General features: G+C 39.0%; 1 non-coding gene across 1 annotated transcript; it reads right to left on the bottom strand.

Moving 5' to 3' along the window:
• Window positions 1-7,638: 7,638 nt before the first annotated feature.
• Window positions 7,639-7,745, bottom strand: LOC131230078 (small nucleolar RNA R71). The gene has a single exon (XR_009163804.1). It is a non-coding gene; the product is annotated as a small nucleolar RNA R71 (small nucleolar RNA).
• Between the last annotated feature and the right edge of the window lie 275 nt (window positions 7,746-8,020).

Here is an 8,020-nt window from a genome sequence, read left to right as displayed (position 1 = left end):
GAAATTGAGAATAATGAGTTGGATTCTATTAATGATCATATGGTTCAATTTCCTAGAGAGTCAATCTAGATGACTGTCCAAAGTACAGATCAAGAGACATGGGTATCTTTCAAATATAATGATACTGACACGCTTCACTCACATGATACACTTGGCTTCAATGAGGAGAAAGAGGCTAGTTTATTTGAGCCTCAACTCAATCTAGAAAAATAATGTGAGGAAAGTGATCTCATCCCACTTGTGAACTGTACTGAATTGGAAGATGATAAATATTGGGATGAGAATCATGAGTATACAGCCTAAGATTCACTGGAATCAATTTCAATTATGGTTCAGGAAAGTGATTATGAAGTACAGGAATTTGTTGACCATAATGATCTACTCCACCTATTTGACGCACCTGATTTAAATGTAGAGGATGAACCTCTTTCAATCGACCCTTTTAGCTCTTTTGAGGCGTGTGTAGACTATTCCCCTGATTTAAATTATAATATGATTAGGGAGATAGATGAGTCACTTGATATGAGTTTGGAATTTGAAACCATCCAGTTAAGGCCATCATCTGAGCTGTTAACCCTTGACGATATAGTGCCTCTACTGAGTAGTAGTAATGATTAGAATCTTCACATCAATGAGCCTATTGATCCACAATCTGTCTATGCAGGGCAGGGCGAGATGTATCCGGTGACAATTGACTCTCACCAAAGTGAAGAGCAAGAGATCATGTTTCCCTCTATTCTAAGAAAAGACGAAGGAATCATTGGGCATATCATCATAGACCTCAATGTGGAAAATGAGCCTCTCTCAACTGACTATCTCAACTCTTTGAAAGATCGCTTGACATATTTTATAAATTCAAATGATCCTATGATAAAAGAAATAATGGATGCCTTACAAAACAATACCTCGATGGTTGTTACTGACCGAAAGAACCCTTATTCTGAAGCCTCTCTTTCCACAGATCTTGAATGTTTACCATCAAGGGAGGAGGAACTGAAAGTTGAATCGAAGTCTGAAACTTCGGAATATGTTGAGACTACATCACCTACTGAGAATTTCTCTGAATTTTATCTACTTATAGTTTCTGATTCACCATGTTGCGCTAATTCTGAAACTTTCTCTATTTCAGGTGAATCATATGTACTTTGGACACCTCAGGAGATTAAAAGGAAACTTTATGCTGAGGTCTACAAATTTCTCTGGAAATTCATGCTGCGGGACATCCAAGCCTATTGCAAAAAAGGCTTTGGATGATCTTGTTGAGAAATCTACTGAGAAATTTATCATGATATTGGCTGGAGGAGGAACCTTGTAGCATGACTGAGTAGCTTTTCCCTGTTTTCCTAGTTATGTTTACTGCTTTCAAAGAATTTATGATTATAATAGTTTGCTTTTCGCTATTTTAAGATAGTTTGTTTTCCATCGTTTATGATAGTTTGCTTATTGTCTGTTGAGTCTTTTATGCTAACCCATCTCCACACTGAGATCATTAGAAAAGCCTCAAAAATTCATTCTTTAGGTATTATCTTTTCATCACTTCCTTTTTATTTTCATTACCTCTTTTGTATTACATGCTTATTTCTTTTACATTGAGGACAATGTAGATTTTACGTTGGGGAGTGTGGATTAGACAAGCTAATTAGTGTTTTCTTAGTCTTTGGGTAAAGTTGTGAAAAATTTCTGAAATTTCTACAAATTTAAATGATCTTGAAGTTAATCCATAAATTAGAATTACAAGATACTTAATGTTGATGCCTTATTTCTCTTGAATTTTAGATACTTGGGAGACCTCAAAATTAAGTTAAGTCATCGATCCTCGATTAGAAGTTTTAAATATTGATTGAGTCATGATTTCACATGTCACATCCGGCTTACACATTAAAGTGTCAGTTTGATATTGAATTGTAACTTGATGATTATTAAGCATGGAAGGAACTAACCTGGGGAATTTGTCTATCATGTTCAATGGGAAGAATTGAAAAGAAAGAAAAATAAAATACCTAGATAAAAAAATAGTTGTCGTCGAAAATGGCTACCTATTAAAGATCTTTAAAAAGGTTGACATAGTGTGAAAGCCATCGATGGAAAAATCAAAAGCTGGAGGAATAAAAGAGGGAACTAAAAGATGAATTGTAAGACAAGTTTCGGTTTAGGCCTGAATGCTCTTTTAATTATCAATGTATTGTCATGTCCCAAACTCGAAAACCGAGCTCACAAAATTTTCGATCGCTGGATCTGGTGCCGATAGCCTCTGTAGTGCCCCATTCTCGGATCCCGGCACTCACATGCCAGAATCTGATCTTGGGATCCTACAAGGAGGATTTTCAGCATGAATTTTTTTTGTAATGGAGCATAACCACAAGCATAACCAAGTCACAAAACAATATCACCACATATCTACTATATCAAAAACTTTAAGCATAATGCAGAAAGGTAAATACAGGGTGATCCAGAACTCCAAAATAATCTGATGTGTGCTCCTGCCTCAGCGCTGCTCCAATCTAATGCTAAGTGCACGTAACGGTCATGTATAAGCTTACAAAAGTTTAGAAGGTGGTGTAAGTGTGTGCGCAAGGCAAGCGCCAAGTGTACAATATTAGAGTAATGTAGAAATATGCGGTAAGTCCATGAATGCTATTAGCTGTACCAAAGCTATGTGATTTAAGGCATGAATGCTATCGGTCATTCCAAGGCCATGCGATGCGAGACAAGAATGCTATTGACCATACCAATGCAATGCGAGGCCTGCGTAGCCGAATGTCATATGCGAGATGTAATACAAGCATGCCAGTCCTCATCAAGTACACATATCAGTACAGTTCCTCTCTGGATATCACCGGGGTCTAATACACTTCATACTGACTGCCTCCTCCCTAGCTACATAGAAGCAAGTGGAAGAGACCACACTATCCGCCTGATCAGTAGTCTGCCAATACATACCTGGCTCGTCAATAGCGGACTCATTTGCGAGCTGGTCAAACTCAGCCTAGCTTATAGCCCCCTCACTCGGGCAGATAAGGTCACACCCCATTCCAACCGACCACGACACAGTGGGAGACGCGACCTGGTATTCGGCACTCAAGTGCTCATGTATATACTTGGTCCAGACATTGGAGCATCTCCTGGTACAAAAAAGGTTCTGAGATTTTCATCCAAGGACATCCTAAGTGCCCACAATGCTAGAGCCAATATTTCCGGTATCCGATACGACCATCCACGATGTGCCTGTGGAGGCCACATCCTTGATGTTACTAGGACGTGTAGTGATCAAGTCATACATATGCGAGATGCATGAGTCACACCGTACAATCATGCAACAATCCCGCGCGTACCACGCGATCATGTGGAGCACTCCGTCTTATAAGGAGTCCCGTAAATGTTTCAGCCCAACGGCTTATGCTATGGTCAAACATTCCTCATATCAAGCATACATATGATGCATATGGGCATGAATTATGGAATTATACTAAGCATGTTATAAAGTAATGAACTATCCTTACAACGCAGATGGGCCTAGACGGCCTACACACAACAAGTATGGGCCTATCAATGGACCCTAGGGAGAGTTATAATGCGAACATTTAACCAACATTATTCTTACAATGTGGACGTCAAACCAACATTGCTCCCAAGGCATGGCCCGCCATAAAACATTATTACATAAACCATGGTAGAATCACACATTACAATGGACTTGTGTATATCTCATTGGGCCTTGACCCATGGGCCTCCAAAACATCAAATGGGCCTCATAACATGGGCCTCATGTATATTAAGGTGGGCCTCAACGGATAGGCCATAACTACATCAAGATGGGCCTAATTATATGGGCCTCATATATATACCAAGGTGGGCTTCAATGGACAGCCAAAAATAAATCAAGATGGCTTCATAACATGGGCCTTACATTCATATCAAGGTGGGCCTCAACAATGGCCATAAATATGGCAAGTGGGCTACATCACATGGGCCATATGCGTATCAAATGGGCCACACCAATGGGCCCCATGTATATCAAATGGGCCACACCCAAATATAAGTGGCAAGAATGATTCCCACCATTAAATTCTCAAGGCCCACCATAACATTTATTTTCTACCCAATCATATCATAAGGTGTTGAGGGTCAAATATTGTATATTAGACCCCAGTTATTACCTGGATCTACAAGTATAATACTGTTTAATGGCTGATTTAATCGTGTTTGTGATGCAGAGTGTACTTACGAGCTTAGACTGAAAAAAAGGATGATAAAGCATAGATTTAACGCGCTGATGACACCAAGGGCAAGGGACGGACTTCAGGGGACCAAGATCAACGGAATTACACACCAGGGGTCCGCGAAAATTGAGAAACTGAAGCTCAAGCGGCCTGAAAGTCAGCCAAAATGCAAGATCACTGGGTTTCCATCATCTGTTTGGCTCGAAAATTCATACATGGCTTGAGGGCCATAAATTAACCGTACACGTAAAATTTCAGCCATTGGATGCCTCTGGAAGTGGCACAATTGTCAGATCAGCCCATAAACAGTTGATTCTGGGCCCACCTAATCTTTGGATATGCTTCAACTTTGGTCTTAACCCCTTAAATTTGATGATTCAGAAGATGGACGGTGCAGATTTCTCACGAACATCATATGTGGACCCCATATGAGACGGGTGTGCATAGTGCATAAGTGCACTAGTTGTGCACGGCAACGAAAAGAAGTTCAAACCATCTCTGACCGAGACTCCTTCCAAAAAAATGGAAAGCCCGTTTTTTATTCCAGCGTCCGTGTAACGGACGGACGCTATCCTTCCGATTTTGAGTTGTGGGGCCCATACATCGTTCAAAAGATAGATTTGGACCGTCCATGAGAATCACAAGGGCCATATCACTCATGCCTAGGTGGCAAATTTTCAAAAGGTCCCAGAGATCCATTTTTGATCGTCTAAAAGAAAGATAGACGGTGAATGGATTTGGTACAATGGGCCATGCAGAATTTGAAGAAAACCCACCCTTCCTGACCAGTTTTTCGTCAGGAATCCAAAGAGCAGAGTGGATTTATCATTCGAAGCCAATAAGTGGGTCCCACCGACAGCCAGCGCAAGAAGCGCTGGCTCTGTTTCGCACGTCCATGAAATCCGGCCGTTGTGGGCCATTGTGCATCCATGGTGGTGGTCGGATGCATGATCTAGACCGTCTAATATATTGAAAATGTGGCCCTAACCCTGTCCATGACGTCTTTTTTGAGATATTTGGAAGAATAGCCGAGCAAACTCGATCCAAACGCAAGTCCTTTTGCGTTTTCTGTTGCTGCGCACGCTGCTGCACCGCCTGTTGCTGCGTAAGAAGCTTTCTAGGAGCTTCTGCACCGACTCCAGCAGCCACAGCATTGCCCTTAATGCTTATATAAATGAGGATCCAAGAGGAGAAAAAGGGAGAAATCGAAGCTTGACTTGGGCTCGACGTGGATTCAATCTTCAGAGAAAGAGAAAGAGAGAGAATTTTTGGAGTTTTTATTTTGTTCTTCTCCTTATGATTTTTGAGAGTTTTAGCCCAATTATGTCAGGCTAAACCTCTTAGCTAGGGCTAAGAGGTGAAGCTTGTGGCGTGATGGGAGTACTCCTATGGTTTTGATTCATGTTGAACTGATTTTGATGTTAGTGATTTCATGGAATGCTTTCAGTTTTTAATGGCTTGTTGTGACTGAAATTACAATAGATCTGCGATGGCTTTGAGTATTTCTTTCTCCTTTTTATGTTTATGATATCAGGAAGCCATGTTTTTCACCATCGTCTCCTGGGCATAGTCGGATGACGGTATCCTTCTTAACTTTCATGCATTGTTGATTGGTTGGTAATTAGTTTAATTTTGTTGTTTGCTTTATCTCCTGGGCATGGTTTGATGATGGAATCCATTCTAATTCATACACCTTTCATCTCGTGAAGACTAGATCAAGTAAGTTCAGTTTGATTTCCATGATTCTTGATGCAGGCATAAGATCTTCTTGATCTCTACAAGTGGATCCTCTGAATCTCTAGTTTCCTTCCTCTGAATTCCTTAAGTTTTAGAGTAATATTTCACTATTATTCCTTAAAAACCATTCGATTTAGATTTCATCTTAATCTAGTTCTCGTTCTACTTAGTTTCAGATAACGTACAGGTATCAGTCCATTGGGATTCGACCTCGGTCTCACCGAGTTTATTACTACATCACAACCCTATACTTGGGGAGTGAACAAGTTTTTGGCGCCGTTGCCGGGGATTGACGGTTACGATTCTTTGAAATTTATTAGTTTTAGAATTAGTTTGAGATTAGGATTTTACTAACTTTAGTTTTAGATTTTTATTTCTATTTGATTTTTAGAACTAACTTGTTTCCTGTTTTGTAGGATCCTGACATAAACTTCTAAATTGGTAATCCTTTTCTAATTCCTCTACTTTTTCTATTTTTAGAATTAGGGTTTGAATTTTAGAAATTTTCTAATTCTAGTATTTTCCTATTTTTTAGGAAATAGTTTATTTTTAAAAACTTTCCTCTTTTGTTTTTAGAAACTAACTCATCTTTTCTTTATTTTTAGAAACTTTCTAATTCTGGAACTTTCCTTTTTAGAAACTAACTTTCTATTTCTATTAACTTTCTAATTCTAACTCTTTTTGAATCTAACTTTATTTCCTAATTTATTTTTAGAAAATTTCTACTTGTAGACTTTTTATTTAGAAACTAACTTTCCTATTTTGTAGGCTTTTAAGATAGAAATTTCTAATTCGGTAAACTTTCTCTCTACTTTCTATTTTTCAGTTCTCTTTTAGTAACTTACTTTCTAGTTTATGACTTTGCTAATTTATTTTAGAAATTTTCACTTTCTTTTAGGAATTTCTTCTTTTAGAAACTGGTTTGTTTCTATCTTCTTTTTTAAGGATTTTCTAATTCTAGACCTTCTCTTTAGAAACTGACTTGTTTTGTTTTCTTTTGCAGGTGTTGTTACTTAGGGCTTTCAATTTGGTAACTTCTTTCCAACTCTCTCTTTCTTTCTAGATTTTCTTTTTTCTTTCTTAGGATTAGGTTTCGAATTTGATTGAGGGTTGCGAGTGTTTCATGCCCAAGTGGGCCCGTGACAACACTCGACGTCTTTTGACTGTAGGAGGATTGGTTGAGGGGTTGACTATCCATCGCAGGACTAGACACCACTCGAAATCTCCTGAGTTAATTGAAGTGATGGCTGAAAACCAACCTCTTCTACCCCAACCTAGGGTGGATGACATTCAGGATGAGAATAAGGTATATCAAGCACCCCTGCCACGTACTTTACGAGATTATTTACAACCAGCGGGGGTGAGTATGCCCTCATGCATGATTTTTCTTGAAAATATAGGACATATGGACATCAAGCCAGGGGTTATCCAACTCCTTCCTAAGTTCCATGGGCTTGAATCTGAAGAATCATATCTACATTTGAAAGAGTTTGATGAGATCAGAGCCACTTTATATTTTCAAAATGTGTCTGAGGACACAGTCAGACTGAGACTCTTTCCTTTTTCCTTAAAAGAGAAGGCTAAGACGTGGTTACATTCACTGCGTCCTAGATCCATTGGCACATGGAATGATATGCAAAGGGAATTTATAAAGAAATTTTTTCCACATCATAAAACGATTACCCTTAGAAAAGCAATCATGAACTTCACCCAAAAGGAGGATGAAACATTTTACCAATGTTGGGAAAGGTTCAAGGATTTGGTCAGTTCATGCCCACAATACGGCTTTGAAACGTGGCGCATTACAAATTTTTTCTACGATGGACTGACATCTTTTATGCGCCAAATGGTCGAGACAATGTATAATGGAGAATTCATTAATAAAAATGTCGACGAGGTATGGGATTACCTCGATAGTCTTGCTGAAAAAACACAATCATGGGATTATTACCCAAAATCGAACACCACGTCTAGGCCGACTCAATTAAAGGAGAAAGGTGGATTGTATCTCTTGAAAGAAGAGGATGATCTCAAGTATAAAGTGACTACGCTTATAAGAAAAG

This window comes from Magnolia sinica, chromosome 16, assembly GCF_029962835.1.
Source record: "Magnolia sinica isolate HGM2019 chromosome 16, MsV1, whole genome shotgun sequence".
In the NCBI taxonomy this organism is placed as follows: domain Eukaryota; kingdom Viridiplantae; phylum Streptophyta; class Magnoliopsida; order Magnoliales; family Magnoliaceae; genus Magnolia; species Magnolia sinica.
This window is presented reverse-complemented; position numbering and strand designations above follow the sequence as displayed.